Below are 20,437 nucleotides of genomic sequence, written 5' to 3'. Positions count from 1 at the left end.
AGATTTATCATAACTCTTTGTTCCTGGATTCACTTTTGGACCAGTTCTAGGCTGCCAGCTTCTTCTCCACAGAGTTGATATATTGGGATTTCTATCCTCATCTATACCTAGAGTCTAAACATAACAAATATAAACTGTAACACCTGCATCTAGTGCTCAGAAGCTGGGTCCCATATCATTAAATGCACCATTTTTACTCTACATCCATGGAAGCTCAGAAACAGCCCGGGACTCTTGAATAAGTCTTCCATCCATGAAGGATTGACATTCTAGCAGTTGCATGCCTTTCCAAATTCCTATTTCCTGATGCAATACATCTTCCAAGCACAAGTTTCATGATACTTTGACGTCCTAATTCTTCCTCCCAGTGAATACAACCTCCTTTCTCTATCCTTTATATGCCTTTGAAGTTATACTGGGAAGCTACATTGTAGATAAAGGCAATTCTTGCTCCTTAAATTAACTGTTCTAATGTCATTGTTGATCAGAGTAGTGCATTTTTATTCTACCATGTCTAGGTTTTGTGAAGAAGAACTAATGATATCTAAAAAGATGTACTCAAAAATCAGAAATAGATTCCAGAAAATACATGTTTAAATGTATTTATGCTAGAAAAAGTATGGTCTTAGGGGATACATTTTAAATCATTTTAATAACTCTCCCTCCTATCTTCAACCCTTAAAAAATTCTTTGTAAGAAATATAAATAACAAAGCAAAACACATTGCCATACTGGCCATGTCCAAAAATAAAGTCTTTCCTATTCTTTATGTTAGGACATAGGTAGTATATTTTTGTCATTTATTCTCTGCAATGCTATTATGTTGGAATAAATGATGAAATGGGAAGTTTTAGGGAAACATGGGAAGACTTGTATGAACTGATGGAGAGTGAAGTGAACATAATCAAGAGAATAATTAATACTCTGACATTTTTCAATGAACAAATTTTGAAAGATTCAATGAAATAAGATTAATTTTCAGGATGTTTCAAAGTGGAGAAGATCATAAAGCAATGGAAACTATAACATATAACTATTAACCCCTATCTTAAAAAAAGAACCCAAAATTTGATCACTGCTAATTTGTTTTCTTATTTTTAAAAATTTTAACGAAAATGATGAAGGATATAAGGAAATAGAAATAACTAGCAGGTGACAGGATGAAGAAAAGCCTTACATAGAAAATGGAATTGGGTTGAGCTTTAAAGGAAAACAAGAGTTCTAAGAACACAGAAAAGGTGTGTGTAAAGGAATGAGAAAGGAATAGCCAAGTTTTCGCAGGTGATTTTTTTTATATAGCAGACCATAAATTTTGCCAGCATATGGTACACTCAGAGGAGTAAAGGATATAAGAAACAAAATACAGCCTTGAAGACTTCCCTCAAACAATGTCTGCTATGAATACATTAAAAATTAGGCTGGACCTTGACCAATGCAACTATGGAAATATTTTGTTTAGTGATCCATTAAGTACTGACCTCAAGCAATGTAAAAAAAACAGGAAAACATGATTTACAAAGTCTCCTCACTGATATCCACAGTAAAATAAAAGCAAATGGTCCAGTCATCCACCCTGGAAAAAAAAACAAAGTGAATGAAAACCACATGCTGTCCAGATGAATGCAAGTGACATGTAGCTAGATGGTAGTCTGTTGAAATAAATAGTTCAGCAGTTTACATATTAACAATCACTACAGATCACAACAGAGATTTCAGGTTGAATTTAATTATAGAAACTGTGATGAGTTCACGGTTTCTGATAATTCTATATTAGTAATGCAAAAATATGATAATGGGGGCAGCTAGGTGATGCAGTAGATAGAGCACCAGCCTTGAATTCAGGAGGACCCGAGTTCAAATCTGGTCTCAGACACTTAACTGTGTGACCCTGGGCAAGTCACTTAGCCTCAGGGGAAAAAAGTATTTGAAAAAATATGATAATAAAATAATAACAAGAGCATAAACATTGTAGAAAAAGAGCTAGCCTTGAAACCAAGATCCAGGTTCAAGTTCTACTTCTGACACATATTAGTTGTGTAACTAGGTTCAAGTGCCTTAATCTCTCAGTGCTCTAGACCAGAGCTGTCAAATTCATGCCCTGCATTATGGACCTGCATATTAAAATGCATATTAAACCATATTAAATATGCAATTGCTAAACTTTTAACAAAAGAAATAAAAACTTTATACAACTTAGAACATTTTAATTTATGGTTTTTGTAAGGCAATATGTGATTTGCAGAAATCATTCCTATTTGAACTTGACATATGTTCTGGATAACTGCTTAAAATTATAAATTACTGAAAAGTTACAAGTGTACAGTGATAAAGGGTATTTCCTCACCTAAAAGTTCTCTATACTAATGAAATCACAGCTTTAGTCCTCATAAATAAAAGTAATAAATATTAGTAGTAATAATAGTAGTGTTGTAGTAACAGTAGCTTTATAATAATAATAATAATAGTATTTTTGATAGTAGGAGGAGTAATAATGTAATAAAAGTAAAGTAGTAGTAGGAATGGTAGGAATGGTGATGGTGGTAGTAGTAGTAGTAGTAATAGTAGTAATAGTGTTATAGGATTAATAGTAGTAGGAGTAAAGCAGTAGAGTAAAAGAGCATAGTGGTAGAAAACTGAGCTTAGAACTATTAAGAGGCAAGTTCAAGTCCCACATCTGACTCAAACTAGCTATAAGAACCTAGTTAAGTCTGTGCCCCAGGTAACAGGTATTAATCTGTATCCCTATGTTAATGAGATCACACATCAGATCAAAACAAATCCATTTGTATCTAGATATGGACTGGAAATGGGATTTTTATTGGTATAAGGAATTCTCTGGGAAGAACCTCCTCAGTGTAGGGTAGCACCTTCTCTGTAATTTATCACCTGAGAAAGTTGCCTGGGGCACTAAGAGGTTGAGCCATTGCCCAGGATCACATGGCTGGAATATGTTACAGATGGACTCAACCTAGATCTTCTGAGCCAGCTCTCCATCCACTTCACTACATTACCTCTCCCTGAGGTAGCTGCTACAACTATTAAATCCATTTTAAAGATGAGAAAACTCACAATCTGAGAAGTAAAATGCCTTGCCTATAGACACAGAAATAGTAAATGATAAAAATGGAATTTGGACAGAGTCCAGTGTTCTTTCTGCTAAATTTTATTGATATAGGAAGATTTAAAGTGAAAAGAATTCAAAGGTTAAGGGAAAAAATACACATGGGAAATAATAGGCTACAGCATATTACCAGTAATGGTTTGGGTATCAGAAATGGCATAAAAACATTGTCAAGGAGATGTAAGACCATAAAAGGAAGAGGTCGATCAGATAGGAAGAATGAGAGAAAACCGTCATCCCAGAACATTACCCCAGGAACATAGAGGCCCTTAACAGGTTGTATGAAACCTCTTTTGAAGGACTTCTAGAAAGCTACAAATAAGAAACCCTGGAAAGTCTGATCTCCATCAGAGAAAGAAGCACTCTCACCAGAAGAAATCATGGACCTGCCAAAGTATCACTGTGTATGTACATACACCTACATTCCATTTGTATACACATTTACATATGTATGTGCATATGCTTTAGTATTTTGTTAAATATACATATGCACATGTGTGCCTATATGTGTTTATATAATTTGTATCCCTGTTGATAGTCCAATAGCAATTCTAGCATCAGCTGAACATCAAGAACTTAATCTGAGAGACAAATCTGCTAAGAAATATATACATTTTGATATCTTGAATGATCTGTAATTTCATTAGTCTGTGTATTCCCCTTCATCTATGCAAGACATAAGTCATCCACACTTTCTCATTCTCTGCAATGCTTGTCTATATCTTTCTATAAATCCTGTATAGAAGAGCTCGCTAGATGATGTCCTTTGGTTATTCAGAAAAATAGGTATAGATATAGGTACTAGACAGTATGGTATATCACTTAGAGAGCTGGTGTTGGGATTCAAATTCCATCTCTCACTCTCCTATTCTCTTTCCTGTCTGTCTGTCTCTGTCTCTCTGTCTCTATCTGTCTCTGTCTCTATCTCTCTGTCTCTCTATCTCTGTCTGTCTCTGTCTCTATCTCTCTGTCTCTCTCTCTGTCCCCCGCACTTCCTTTTTCCCTCCCTTTTCCTATCTTTCCCCTACCTATCTTTCTCCCTGGCTATTTCTTTCTATCTCAATCTGTCTCTTTCTATCTCAATCTTTCTCAATCTGTCTGTTGCTCTCTCTGTATCTCTCTCTCTTTCCCCCCTCTCTGTCTTTCTGTGTCTCTGTCTTTTCTTTCTCTGTCTTCTTTCTCTCTCTCCTCTCCTGTCTTCTCTTTCTTTCTCTCTCTCTCCTCTCTCTTCTGCCTTCTCTCTTTTTTCTCTCTCACACACACAGAGAAAGAGAAACAGAGACAGAGAGACAGTTATCCATTATACCAAGTTATCTCCAATGGATTTACAATGCTATTCTCCCCAGTGATGCAGATCACAGCACATCCATATAAGCCTATTTTACATGCTTCTCCATAAGGTCACCAAAGAGTCCACCAAATATTCTCAGGGCTCTTCTCAAATTCTCATGACATTTCTAGGATAGTACTGTATCATGCATGCTATCCATGGGTTTATGTTTTGCTCTTGCCATGCAAACATTACCCTTCTTCATTTTCCACCATGCATTTCTTTTGTTCTGTTCTTCTGCAAAGTTTTTACTCTGGGAATTATTAGAGTCTGTATCTGGAGTCACATATTTGGATATACAATAAAGCCTCAGTTATCTGTAGATCAATCTACCATAACTCTTAATATCCCAAAATGACTTCAGACATAGAAGTAACAATTCCCAGGACAGAAAGCTATACAGCAGAACAAGTATACATATTGAAGCCCCATGATAATGCTGTACTAAAAATGTGATTAGTCTGACACCAGGAAGATCTGCTTGTTTATTTTTCTTACAACTCCATGCTCCCGTTTGCATACCACAGGTTGAATTTCCCTTGATTACAGTTGAGAAACTGCAACTTTTTATTGTTCTTCATTCCCAGTAGAATATTCTGAAATCTTGGAGATGACATGACAGATAGCTCAGTTCTCTCTATATGATTATTATATCGATGTAAGCTTCAAAGTATGAACTCATAGAATATAGAAAAGTAGGAGAAATGTATTCCATAGTGATGATATTTCAAAAAAATACCAAATAGAGGAAATTTAAACATATCCAATAAGGAAGGAGAAAACTGAAGTTTAGAAAGTAGTTTAAAGTTCAGCCAATCAATAGAAACACAAGAGAAGCAGCATGAGGATTTGCAAAGCATTTTATAAATAATATTTTTTGCAAAAACCTTTGAAGCAGATAAGGAAACTAAGGGAGATAAAGGTTAAGGGATTTCCCAGAATTTTTGTTGTTTTCAGTCATTTAGTCACAACTAACTCTTCATGAGTTTGGGCAGGTTTACTGGAGTAGTTTGCCATTTCCTTCTCTAGATCATTCCATTGATGAGGATGCTGAGGTAAATAGGATTAAGTGACTTGATTAGGACCACATAGCTGAGAAATGTACGAGGCCAGATTAAACTCAACTCTTTCTGATTCCAGGCCTGGCATTCCATCTACTGCACCAACAAGCTGCCTAGAGAAGAATAATGGATTTGTAGTTGGAAAATCTTGGTTTGAAAAGTAATTCTACTACTTGTTCCATGCACTTACCCTCTCTGGAACTCAGTTTTCTAAACTGTAAAATGATAGATTAGATGATCTCCCAGGCCTTTTTTCTATTTATTTCTGTTATTCCATTGGGGGAAAAATACTCACTAAATGTTCATCCATTACACTGTACCTATTTGTCTAAGGACCTATTTTAGTTTAAAAAGATGCAGCAAGAAAAAAGTAGCCAACTGGTTAATAGGATCAGGAGGAGAAGAGGAGGGGAAAAGAGCACATTATTGTTTTGTTTGTAGAGATAGCACAATTAATGAGCACTGTCCACTACGGTCTTGAAAAGTAACAACATATATTAGTAGAATGAGCTGAGTTTTGAATCTGCATCATTGTGGTCAGGCATCTTCTGAAGCATTGAAATAAAAATTCATATGGATCCAATGTTCTTTTGCTCTTCCATTTCAACATAGCTATATTATGGTCAACTTGATTGCTGGGGTGTTTGATTCAGAAACCTATTTCATTCTCTTTATCTTTTCAGTTAGTTCTCTTTTTACTTCTCTTCTATTTAATATTGCAAAAAAACTGAATGTTTTAATAAACAAGAAATAAATCATTAGTGATTTAGAAGAATTCCTGAAACAGTTATCTATGTAGATATGGACCAATGATTTCTGACAGCGAAGATCAAAACTGATCTGAAGCTAAAAGAAAGAATAAAAAGGAGGAGGAGAAAGAGAAAGCATGCAATTAAAGCAACTCCATCTTGACCTATTTAACAAGTTAGTGATATCCCCCAAAAGAGGGAAATGGACGGAGGAAAGGATATCAACACCAATTTTAGCAGTTTAACATAGACCTGACATAAATCAACTGCCAACAAAAAGGATACCAAAAAAATGTAAAATCTGTCTCAATCAGTAAACATAATTTACTTGCCAAGCAGAGAGCTATGACAAGCAAGAACAGCACTTAATTAGAATAAAAATTCATAAAGCAACAAAAAGAAAAGGAGAGGAAAATAGTTCAGAAAAACTTGGGTGAGATACCCAACAAAGCAAAATCATCCTGAGAACATTTAATGATGAAATTGGAAGGATGACAGATAAAAGATGGAAATTAATCATTAGAATATTTATAACAAATCTTTTTCATCATCAAGAGCAGAATGATCTCTTGTAACAGGACAACTCCAATTGTGATTCTCAAGAAAGCAGAAGAACAGAAACTGAAGGCAGCAAAAATTAATTATATTAGCTATATTTGGATCAATTATATAGAGAAGAGATCTATGCTAGAGAACCCACAATATTGGTGACATTGAAGAATTAATTTTTATAAAATATGTAGAGCAGATAAAGTTACAAAAGAATGAAGGAGGAAAAGAGGGAGGGAGGAAGACTTATTACTACCTAAATAAGATTACTTCCCCAAAAAGTGACCAATGTGCTTATTATTATTAGGGACAACTAGGTAAGGTAGTAGATAGAGCAATGGGCCTGAGGTCAGAAAGACCTTCCTCAGACATTTACTAGTTATGTGACACTGGAAAGGTCACTTAACCTCTGTCTCAATTTCCTCAAACATAAAGTAGGGACAATAATAGCACCTTCCTCCTAGAGTTTTCAGGATCAAATAGATAATAATTATAAAACACTTAGCACAGTGCCTGGTATATGTAAGTGCTATTTAAATGTTAGCTATGTTTATTTATTATTATTCCATCTTTACAAAATTTGGAAAAATTCTTGTGAAGGGTATTTGAAAGAAATAGACAAGTGCCATTCTGTATTTTTACCAACCCACAATTGACTCAAAAATATAATACAAGATCCCATTGTACTTATTGCCTGTTAACTATTTTCTTTAAAAAGCCATTTTATTTAGTAGAACAAAATAGTACTTTGACATCTGTCTCCCAAACTTACAAAAAAAAATGATATTTTTTGAAATATGTAGAAGGGATAACCTTGTTTGACTACCCTCAGATCATTAATTTCAGGCAAGAAATAAAACAAAGCAATATATGCTTACCAATGTCATCTTTCCCTCTCATACTGGGCCCAAGTCTTAGGGATGTTCCAGATGTTTGTGTTTGTAGACAGCATTGAATAATTACATTAAACCCTAGAATTTTGCTTAGCCTCCTAAATGAGATCTATATTTAAAGAGTTTGGATTAACCAGCTGCCCAGGAAAAACCAACAGGATAAAGAATGCTTATCATCCACATAAGAAAAAACAAGTTATAGAGAGATAGATGGACAGAAAGACACATATCTAATATACATGTGTGTACATGTACATAAATGTTCATATATACATGCATATATATGCATGTATGCATTTGTATTAACAACTTCTGAACTCATCTGTATATTAGACAAATGGAGAATGACAAGCCCAGAATGGAAAATAAGTTAGAAAATGGACTAGACTATCCTTTATAAAATACAAAGTTCTTTTAATAACGCCATATTCTTCCCTGAAACAAAGACCCATTTTGTTATGTGACATAGCTGAGAATTACAAAATGCTATTCCCCAATAAACTGAAACTGAGATTCATGCAAACAACAAGAGGCACATGGTGGGCATGAGGAAGCTGGGATATCATACTTGGAGAATTACAAAGGAAAAGTGATATAAAAAATGTGATCTAGGGGCAGGTAGGTAGCACAGTGGCTAGAACACCAGCCCTGAAGTCAGGAGGATCGAAGTTCAAATCTGCCTTCAGACTTAAGGCTTCCTGGCTGTGAGACCCTGGGCAAGTCACTTAATCCCAATTGCCTCAGGAAAAAAAAAAAAGAATAAGAATGTGATCAAAGAAAGACCCACCCAAAAAAAGGTAGTGAGAACAAGGGACAATCTAGAGATAGTCTATGGGCTTTTAACTTCCTTGAGATGCATAGATCCCCTATTGGAAAAATTGTGAAAGTATATGAACAATAGTCCTAAAGGATGGGCAGGTATGAGTAAGTTGCAATCTGTATTGCAGAAGGGAATACTTGCATTAAGGACACCACACATCTACTTAAGTATATTATGGTATAAAATTACAGATCCAGATCAACATATATTATTAATGTTGCTGTTGAGATTTTCTGATTATTAATATTATGATTGTGTATAATGGATCCATTTCATGAAGAGCTTTAGGGAAGCTTCTCTTCAAACCAAATATAAAAATATAACTCTTATCCTTTGTAATGCTATGAAGGAATTCTCTTACAAGATTAAGCTTTTTGAAAGAAGAGACTCAGAAAATGACAGGTAGTACACAAAAGAAGGAATACACAGGAAGAGATAGGAGGTTTCTTTCAAAGAGTTATGTAGGCTGTGAATCTAGCCCCAGATGTCTCATTTGGAAATTATGACATTTTTGCATCTACATGATACATAATCACATACAAAAGCATATAAACAGTCTTTAATCTATGTGTGTGCTGAGATCACACTGTGTACATAAGGACGGCATAAGAAAAATCTTCCACAATTGAATTAGAATATTTAACATGCTTATAAATCAAACATAATCTCTTTATGTATTGGTGTCATGGCGTGAATGTGCCCCAAACAATAATTAAGCACATAGGAGGTGCTCAATAAACGCTTATCGTTGATGATGGTGATGATGACGGCCACACAGAGGGTCTCGTTCATTCAGAGAGCAATGTTTCTAGAGATGGTTGATGACTCCTTTCAAACTCAATACTTACTGTATATACCTTTTACATGAATCACATTGAGTATAGGGCCATACTGAATCACTGTCACGAGCAACCTAAGGGAAAAAAAAAAATCAGAGTTGCAGTTTATTTTTCCTGCATCTTGTTAAAAACTTGTACCATGAATTTTGGAGAAATCTAATGCATAAATACATATTTTGTATGATTCAGTGCCAACATATCCAATTCAAATACCACCACGTTATAAAACCAACTGACTGCCATTATTCACTTATGCTTTAAATATCTGCAATTTATTTCATTTCCTTTTTCATTTTCCTTGGTGGGACGAAACTGACAACCTAATAATCAATACTCACTCTTACCCACCTTAAAGGAAAAATAATCAGAACCAATGACTTAAGAGCCACAAAAATTACCTGTTCTTTTTATTCATCTCATAGGCTCCTTAAAGCAGCCAGGTTCCCATCAGCAACCTGAAGACCTACTGCAATTATCTGAAAATAGTATGGGGTCACTGATATGTTTAATTAGAAATGGCAGGGATTTAGTGTTTCTTTGTAATCTATTCATTATGTATCTATCACTTCTGGCCCTTTTTGCTATGTTATTTTATATTTAAGTATGAAACCTAGCAAAGTGGCTTCTCTTTTAATTGTCCATCAAAGAAACGCTCAAACATTCTTTTGTCGGTAGCTTGAAAAAAATCTTTTTCTTTTCTTTTTTTTTTAGAAGGAATAAACAGTCATGGACAACAATGAATAAAAGAAGGAAGCACAAAATCTCTGCTTTAATTTAGTCCGATGCAATTGGAATGACTGTGTGGTGACTTCAAACTAGCTACAGATGTTTCAGAAAAGCTAGCCAAAGTTGGGTAGCTAATGTTGGCAGTGCTAGTACGCCTAAAATGTTATGTGGGTCCAAACATTTCTGTTTGTTTCAGTTGTCCTAAAAATAAAAAAAGAGAGAGAGAGAGAGAGAGTTCATTGTGGATACATTGCTGCCTACCTACTGTTGGGAAGGAGTAAGCAGAACACAGTCACCACCACTTTCATGTGCAGGGCAGAATCGGGATCAATAGACAGAACTTTTGCAAAGAGGCAGGTTCCAACTCATCTCAAGAAAAAAAACTGTTAGGATTAACAATTAAAGCTTCCCAATGTTGAGATAGGTTCCTTCTCAAAGGGATGCTATCCATCCTGGGAGACTTTCAAGTGGAGACTGGATAATCACTTGTGGGGGGTAGGGAGAAAAGGGCTGAGAACCTAGATTACCCTCTTTCTTCCAAAATTCTAAGACTGATTCTAAAAAAGAATCATGAATTTAAGCTGAAAGGAACCTCAGAAGTCATCTAGTTCAAAGCCTCCTTTTTACAGAACTGAAACTCAGAACTGAATTGCCTACATCGTTTTCATAACATGGGAGCATTTGTATTGGAAATGTTGGCTCTGAATCATATAGAATATGTACTTATGTTAGATTTCTCCAAAATACATGGTATAGGTCGCACAAGTAGGAAGTGTAGGAGTTGGGTTTGGAACTGAAGTTCTCTGGATTCCAAATCCAACCCTCTTTCCACTGAACTGCATTGCCATCCATTCCTAGTCCCCTATCTTTAAGAAGTTCACATATCACTGTTATGTCAAAACAAGGAACAATTTCCAGCCAAGAGTTCCAGGAAAGCATTTGAAACATATAATCAAGCTGAGTTCTTCTACCTGCCTTAGAGCAAGCTCCCCGTGTGGAACACAGTTCAAATAAGTTATCTAACAAGCAAACTGAGCCAATTTAGAAAAGAATGGACAAAAACAGGAAACCTGCCCACAGTTCTTGATCTACATAAAGCCTGAAAGCCTAATGGTTTATGCCTGCTGGGGTCCTTTGAGACTGATCTAAATCCTGAAGAGTTCAGTGAGAGGAAACACATCCAGATAGAAAAATTGGGCAATCAGGCAAAATATTTTCCTAATAGATCTTCTATAGCAACATGTGAAAGGCAGAAATTATCCAGACCCTTGCCTTCTACTCCTTGTGCTACCTAGAATTTGCCCATTTCAGTCCTCATTAGCACTACTTTTTGGCAGGATGAAACATCTGATTTTATTGACCTAGGGAACTCCCAATGAGGAAACTCCTTTTACTGAGACAGATCTACAGCTATTCTGCAATGTTCTAGCTAGAGTTCTGAAAGGTTAAGTGATCTGCTTAGAATCGGTACCTGTCAGAGACCTTTCTTCTTGTTGTTGTTTCTCCTCTCTTTTTCTCATTTTCTCCCCAAGGCAATTAGGGTTAAGTGACTTGGCCAGAGTCACACAGATAGGAAGTATTAAGTATCTGAGGCTGGATTTGAACTCAGGCACTCCTGACACCAGAATCAATGTTCTGTCCATTGTGACATCTAGCTGCCTCTTTTTTACTTTTTAGATTTTTTTATCCTTTGTTCTCAAAGATGACCCTGACATCAGAGAAGTGATGCCATAAGATGCAAATGAATTGCATTTAAGTGAGGATGGGCTGTGCAAATTCACCTGCCTAACTTTCTCTTCCAGAGCCATCTGGATCCAGTGACCAGATAATGATCAGGATGACTAGAGATGGCTCTGGGTGTAGTGGAAGACCTAAACTTTTTAAGCTAAGGTCTTCAGTTGTGTGATCCTGGGCAAGTCACTTCACCCTGTTTGTTTCAGTTTCTTCATTTATAAAATGAGCTAGAAAAGGAAATGGCAAACCAATCTAGTATCTTTACCAAGAAAATCCCAAAGGATGTCATAAAGAGTCATGCATGACTTCAGTGACTAAACAACAACAATCTCTAACATTTAGTACAGTGCCTGGCACTCTGTAGGCACTTAATAAATGTCTATTGAATTGAATTGGAAGCCAGAGCCTCCAGGAGATAAATGGGCAGAAGAGAGAGCATTCCAGGTGTGAGGAGGATAATAGAGTATGAGGGATAGAAAGGAGGGACACAGGTGTTGCTGGATAATAAAATAAACAAAGGAGAGCAGTGTAAGAAAATTGGTAAGGTAAGAAAGGGCTAAATTACAAAGGGTTTTAAAAGCCAAATGGGATTTAATGTGTATTTTTATTTTATTTTATATTCAGTGCTTCCATTATATGATGTATATTATTTATATTATTATACTATTATACTATACTATATTATATTATTTATATTATTATAATATAAAGTATTTTAAAATAAAATAGTACATGGTAATTTCACAAGGTAAGAGTGCTAATATCCAAGACCTGATGGAAGCAGTATTACCTGAGGTCTGCTTTGAGGGAATCTAGAGATTTTATAAAGTCAAGGTGGGGAGAATACGCATTTCCATACTTGGTAGACTATTTTTGCAAAATCACAAATGTCAGAGATTAGATGTTCTGTGCAAGGAGTAACTAATAGACCTGTCTGGCTAAAACATGGAATGCATAAAGGGGAGCAAAAAAATAAGCCTGGAAAGGCAGATTAGAGCCAAATTGTGGAGGGTTTTAAATGCCAGTCTAAAGATTTAGTACTTTATTTTAGAAGCAATAGGAGAGAGTCATTGGCAAATTTTGAATAGTAAGATGAAATGGTCAGATTTGAATTTTAAGACTATCAATTTGGTTACTATGTTGAAGACAGATTAGATGAGTGAAAGACTGAAAGTAGAGATATTAATTTAGCATTTATTTCAGTTGTCCAGTTATGAGAAAACAGGGGCCTGAACTTAAGTCAAGGCCATGTGAATAGAGAGAAGGGGATAAGTGTGAAAGAAATTGTGATAGTAAATTGGCAAGGCTTTGCAGATGATTGATTAGTTTCTTCTCCATCCCATCGTGCACCACAAGCCTTTATCCCACTCTTACTTTTTATTTATTTACTTTCCAATTGCCATATGTTCATCTTAACAAACATTAAATCAAGCATGTACAGAATGTCCCAAAAGCTTTAGTGCAATTTTAGCGATTAAATTTAAGATTCTTGGAAATTCTGCATTATGTGTAAGGCACTGGGGAAGATACTAAAAGACATGGTGCCTGCTCTAAAAGAACATACAGTCACATAGGGAAATAAGGAATAGATGTAGACAAATAATTATAATACATGGTATAGTGTGTGTGAGAGGTCCAAGAAATATTCTTATTTATTTGTCACTTCGAGCATTTCCTTTATAATAAATCTACAAGGTTTGTAGTATAAGAATCTCTACTTAGTGAGGAAAAGACCTGGACGGGTTAAGTGACTTACCCAAGAAGACATGGATGAACTGATACAGAGTTAATAGAACAAAATCAGGAAATTTTTACAATAATCACAATGTAGAGATAAAAGGCTTTGAAAGGCTTAAGAACTCAGAGCAACACAATCTTCTATTCTAAAAGGCAATTCTAAAGGACAAAAGTGTGAAATATACTATCCACCACCTAGGGCAGTTAGGTGGGCCTGTAGTCAGGAAGACTAATCTTCATGCATTCAAATCCAGCCTCAGACACTTATTAATTGTGTGATCCTAGGCAAGTCACTTAACCTGACTTACCTCAGTTTCCTCATCTGTAAAATGATGGGGAGAAGGAAATGTCAAATCTCTCCAGTGTCTTTGCCAAGAAAATCCTAAAAGTAGGGTCATGAAGCCGTGACTGAACAATAACAACAACCTACCTCCTATAGAGAGATGATGGACTCTGAAGCCAGAGTAAGATATACCTTTCTTTTGGACATGGCCAATGCAGGAATTTATTTGATTATAAATGTTCATAACAGGAGTTTTGTTTATCTTTCTTTCTCAAGTAAGATAAGGGAAAGAGGTAGAAGGGAAAAAATATAGATCTAAAAATAAAATTAAAAATAATTTTAAGTGTCTTGCTCACAATCACATAGCTAGTAAAAGTCAAAACACAGGTCTCCTGATTTCAGATCCATGTTTCCCTACTCTACCACAATAGCTCTTCAGAAAACAGAGATATGACTTCTGGTTGGCAGAAATCAGGAAAGGCTCATAGGAAAAAGCAATTGGGCCGATTTGGGCTGAGTCTTAAAAAACAATAACAATTATAAAAACTATATCAAGTCTTGATCATTTTTCTATAGCATTCTATCATATTGTAAGTCTCATTCATCAACAGATCCATTAAGACCGTTGGTTCCTTCTATTTCCTCACTGCATAGGAAATACATTATATTTTATGAATAAAATCTTCTAGAGGAGTTTCCATGCCAGACTGAGATACGCCTAAGCAAAAAAGAGGCATCCAGGTGCTATAATGTGATTTTTTTATTGATAGGCTAAATGCCTTTCAAATAGAAAGTGCCATTAGGATAATGTTTCCATAACATTTCCAAATCTTGGGGGAAACGCATAAAGGTAACTCTATAGTAATTCAAGTATGTCAATCTTCTCATTTTCCTCATCATGATTATAATGTAGACATAACAATAATACAACAATTTGAGGCCTTACCACCAAAGCATTTCCATATCTTTCCACCTCATTTGACCCTTTTAACAAGCCTATGAGGTAAGTAGAAAAGCCTCCTTCTCTAGAGATTTTTTAAAAGATCTATATTCTTTCCCTTCTACCTACCTCATAGGGTTGTTCCAAGGGTAAAGAGAGATTAAAAGACAAGAAGGGAAAAGTGTGCTGAAACAGCATATTATCTCAAGGTCTGTCTGGACTTTCTTTAACAATGTCGCCTATTGTTCACACCTTAGAATCTGCATGTGACCATCCCCTGAGAATCCTTGCTGCAGGACCATGTCACAGGTGAAATGACGTTCTCTTAGGTATTCCCATTAATAAACCCTCTCCTAGAGGTATCAGGCTGGACCTGCCTCACTCTGAATTCTGTGTGAGAGTGGGACTCCTCCATGGCAAGAATCCAGGAGAGTCAGAAAGTTATAATATCGAATCTAAATCTTTCTGCCAAAGTTTAAGTCCAAGTCCATCTTATGTTACCCTCAGTGGACACCAAAAATAGCTATTCACCAACACCCACCTTTTGTCCCTTCATATACCTGAAGACAATTATTAATTCTACCTTCAACATCCTCTCTTCCAAGCTATATAACTCCAAATTCCTTTAGCGTTTGCTCAGAAGCTTTATTTCCCAAACCTTTAATCATTTTCACTACCATCCTTTGGATCCTCTCCAAGTTATCTAAATCTTGCTAAAGGTAGGTAGCAGTAGATTTACTCCAGCCTCATTTTTATCTGTTGTACAAAGATTTCTACCCTAAGCCTTTCTAGTTAGAGCTTAAATTCCTTTGTAACTCTAACACCTCCCACAAAGGAAAGAAGGGAGAAAAAAAAAAAAAAACAATAGACTTTTTTTTCCCCTGTCTCTAGGATTTACATTTTTAGGTGTAATATTAGTTTTCTAGTATGAATCCCTGTGGGTGAAATGTTTGAAATCAGGTTGTATTTCATCTAAAGTGTTTTTTTAATAGAAATCCTATTTATGGAATAAAATGAGTATCATTCAGCTTAAATTCTCATCCTTTAATTGCAAGGGGAGAGTAGGAGGGTAATATCTCTACCTTAAGAATTGCAAAGAAACATTCTGTCAAGAAATAAACAAGTGCCTAAGGATGTGAGCCATAATATTTACAGATATGGTTGTACCTACTAGATGAAAGAGTGAATTAAAGAAATTACCTCTTAGGATCACTATCTCTCCTCCCTTAAATTTTTACAGATAAATGAGGCAAAGAGAATGTTTTATTTGTTGGTATTATTCAGGTTATTGCTTCAATTTTCTCTTACTTTATATGAATAGACTCAGACAATACCAATAAAATCAACTAATCAATCACTAAACATTTTATTAAATATTTACTCTGTACTAGTCATTGTGCTTGACATGGGGATGCAAAGACAAAATTAAATAGTTATTGCCCTCACTGTGTTTATATTTTGTCAAGGGAGAAAATGTGCACAGTTTAGCATTATCACAGAGTGGGATGGCATGACAAAAATAGTAGCAAGATATTTTTTTATTTTATTCACACCTAATTATACAGTTGGTGGGCTCCAAGTAAACCAAATGATGACCAGAATAATCAAGTTGACCTTGCCATAATCTAATTATATTGATAGACATAATATGTTGGGACAAATGCAGATCTTGCCTATAATATGATAACTTCCTGAAAGGGGAAAGAAACTGTAAATACACATTAATTATGGGCTGCACTCAAGTTTTGCATAAGCCAGATTCAGAGTAGAAAGAAGAGTAAGTGAAGAGGTGAATGCAGATTACATTCAGAGCAATAGTGTTGTTCAGTAATATCTGACTCTTTGTGATCCCATTTGGGGTTTTCTTGGCAAAGTTAGTGGAACTGTTTGCTATTTCCTTCCCCAGTTCATTTTACAGATGAGATAACTGAAGCAAATAAGCTAAATGACTTGTCCAGGATCACGCAGCTATTAAGTGTCTGAGGCCAGATTTGAACTCAGATAGATGAATTTTCCTGACTTCAGGGACATAACAGCAATACAGTATTTAGATATAAATAATCAAAGTCTAAAATGGATACTCTACACAAACGGTCACAGAAGAATTTTCCCTAAGCCACTCCATAATCTGTAAGGTACTTAATAAATTCAATTATTCATTGATTATTATTTAATACAGTTGGATCTATTTATATATCAATAAATGAAATCCCTATTAAAGAAAAAACTTTAGGCAACCAATGTCACAGTGCTCAAAGAACAGGACTTGGTACTGGGAAGATCTATTCTGTGATTCTGCCTCAGATTCTAAGTAGCTGTATGATCCTGAGCAAGTCACTTTAATCTCTATCTGCCTCAACTTTCTTAGCTTCAACATGACTATAATAATAGCTCTCAGAATTATTAAGATAGAATAAAATAATGTTTGTAAAGTGCTGAGTAAACTTTAAGATACCGTGTAAATGCTCAATTATTATAAAGTGAAAGTGCCTATTATATTGGAAGAGAAATTCAGTGTTTAATTGCCTTAAACTCTCTGACCTCTTAGGTTATCTGTTGTGAGATAATGTTAGTTCCAAATTACTTTGAGTCAGCATCCACAATCTCATGTATATTTAGAGAAATGGGTAAATTTAGACAAATCTTTTAGCCACTCTGGACAGAGCTTTAACTAGGAATTATTATAATTAGAATAAGGACCACAAAAAAACATCAAATGAGAAAAAGGGGGTCTCAGGACACACATATAAGGAAAATTCAGAATGGGAAAATAAGATGAGCAAGGCAAAGGGAGGGGAGGAAGGAGCTTTCCTTAGCTTACTATGTGGAAAATACTTCCAGTATCTTTGTTAAGAAAATTCCACGGACAAAGAGTTGGTCACGACTAAAACAACTAAAGAGAAGAAAGTGTCAAACTACTCCAGTATCTTTGTCAAGAAAACCCCTGATGAGATCACAAAAAGTCTCACACAATTGATATGACATATGTATATATGCATCCATATGTATTTGTACATGTACACATTTAAATACACAAATATATACACATTTTAAAATTTTTATATTTTAAGATGTGCATTTACCATGAGAGAATTTCTATACATTTCTTCTGATTCAAATAAAGATGGGTTTTGATTTTTATTTTAACCATCACCTGTTCTCTTTGTACTCTTCACTTTTATTATCATTCTTTTGACAGAAGTCTGATTGAAGGTTACACTCAACTATTGTATAAGCCAGATCAGAGAAGAAATGTGTGGATCAATATAGTTTGTCATTATATCAGTTCATTTCTGGGGAGCAGGTTTAACACACATGTTCCAACAACCATTTTCCTTTTGGAATATTTTCTTAGGTCTTACGAAAACGTTCTGGAAAAGCTCAATGTAAATAAATATACAGGAACATGTTTCTTTTCTGCTTGTGACTAAATAGCTCTTCTTTAGTCCCAAAGCCTTGAGGAATTCATGATGATGGAGAGGCTGGATATTCTTGAATGCTCCTTGGTGAGAGGCTTTTGCCAGTCCTTCCCTTAGTTTCCCTTGAACATCACATGCTTTTTAATCCAGACACAAGCTTTGAATTTGGTTCCTTTTTCTGGCTTTAGCAATCCTTGTATCATCCTAGAATAAAAAAGCAAGCATGACCTCTGCCAAGGTTGGGATATCAAATACCATCATTTTTAATGTCTACATGGTATTTGCGTGTTTACCTTGGAATATTGATTCGCTGTCCTGAAATTCTGACAGCTCTTTTCCCTTACCCTTCTTGGCTTTTTTCTTGTCTCTCTGGGTTTTTCGGATTTGGTATGATTTGGTTTGGTTTTCTTTTTTTATTTAAATTCAACCTAACCCCCCCCTGTTTTTTCCCTTTTCTCTTTCATATTATATAATCACACTTCTGGGATTCAGTTTCAATTGCCTTTTGATCTTCTAGGCAGAAAGCCAGAATGTTTTCCTCGGTTTCTCTGGCATAGAATCAGGGCTCAGCCCTAGGCTAAGCCCTCAGATATGAGCCAGGACTACCTGTTAAACTGCTATAAGAAAGGCTCTAATGATAGAGTGGAAAAGAGCCCTGGTTCTGCAGCCAGAGAAGCTGGATTCATCTCCCAGTTCTGTGTGACTTTGATAAAGCACATAACTACTCTGAGTCTGCCTCCCCATCCTTTCATGGAGGTAGGTAACAGAGCAGAAGAGCACATAAGCTATAAGTCCCTTTCCTGCTATAAGTCCTTTGAAGAAGAAGGGGAAAATGGTTCTGAACATTTTCTACATGAAGTTTTGAATTTCAGAGCCAAATGCTATAATTATGCTAATGATAGATCCTGAATTTTCTGGGATAGTCTCAATTTTAAATATCTTCCCCATTGTCCCCATGAACTAAACAACAAAAATTGTTGTTGTTATTGTTTTTTTTTTCTTTTCAAATCATGGCATCTCTATTTTTGTTTAAGGTAAATATGAGTACTTTATGCAAAATGTGTATTTTATTTATTCATAGAAACCTTGCTTCTAATAAGTCAAGATTCTTGCTACTACCAACAGAAAATGAACAGAGCTACACATTCCCAAACCTAGTGATGATGCTTTTGCAATTAGTAAAAAAAAAAAAAAATTAGCTATTATGTCAATAAACACTACACTTCTAAAGCCCCAATTTTGTAACTAGGGGATTATAGGTGAATTGATAAAGTTAACAGGTATATTATTGGACTCAAAATCAAGAAGTCCCATGCTCAAGTCCTACCTCTAACATTTATTAGTTTGGGACCAGAGGCAAGTCACTTTAGTTCTCTGAAACTCATTTTTTCTCATCTGCAAAATGGAAATGACACTTAATAGAGTTTTTATAAGGCTCAGGCAAAATAATATGCATATGGCACTTTTCAAATTTTGAAGAGCTATATCAATCATTATCATCATAATTATTATGGAGTTAGAAATCCTAAACTTAACATCCATCATTTGGGGAATGGCTGAACAATTTGTGGCATATGATTGTAATGGTATACTATTGTTCCATGAGAAATGACGAACAAGATGATTTCAGAAAAAAAGCCTGTAAAAACTTACACAAACAGATGCAAGATAAATTGAGATGAACCAGGAGAATATTGTATACAGTTACAGCTATACTTTACAATGATCAATAGTGAGTGACTTAGATATTCTCAGCAATAGGATGGTTTAAGGCAATTCCAAAAGATGCATGATAAAAAATGCTAATGAACAAACTCTTGAGAAAGAACTGATGGAGTTTGAATGCAATTGAAGCATACAATTTTTCACTATGATTTTGTGGGAAAAGGGGGTTAGTCTGTGTCCTCTTTCATGACATGAGTAATATGGAAATATATTTTGCATGACTGTAGATACATAATCTATATCAAACTGCTTACTGTCTCAGAGACAGAAGAAAGGAAGAAAGGGAAGAAATGTGGAACTCAGAAAGGCTTTAAAGGTTTAAAATTGTCTTATATGTAATTGGAGAAATAAAATATTTAAAAATAAAAAAGAAAATACAGTAATAAATAAATATCCTAAGTTCAAATCTCACCTCTTTTACTTACTGGTCATGTAACAATGAGCAAGTTCTTCCATCAGCAAAATGGACATGATAATTCTCATATTTCCTACCTCAAAAGAGTCGTTGTGG

At 35.2% G+C, this 20,437-nt stretch overlaps 1 long non-coding RNA gene across 2 annotated transcripts in view; it reads right to left on the bottom strand.

The window, feature by feature from the left end:
• LOC141541136 (uncharacterized) overlaps positions 1–20,437 on the bottom strand; it is a 206,947-nt gene that overhangs the window by 69,333 nt on the left and 117,177 nt on the right. For both annotated transcript variants that reach the window (XR_012481663.1, XR_012481664.1), the window contains exon 2: positions 9,372–9,436. This is a non-coding gene — a long non-coding RNA (uncharacterized LOC141541136). The remainder of the gene's footprint in view (positions 1–9,371; positions 9,437–20,437) is intronic.

Source organism: Sminthopsis crassicaudata, chromosome 4 (assembly GCF_048593235.1).
Source record: "Sminthopsis crassicaudata isolate SCR6 chromosome 4, ASM4859323v1, whole genome shotgun sequence".
Taxonomy (NCBI): domain Eukaryota; kingdom Metazoa; phylum Chordata; class Mammalia; order Dasyuromorphia; family Dasyuridae; genus Sminthopsis; species Sminthopsis crassicaudata.
This window is presented reverse-complemented; position numbering and strand designations above follow the sequence as displayed.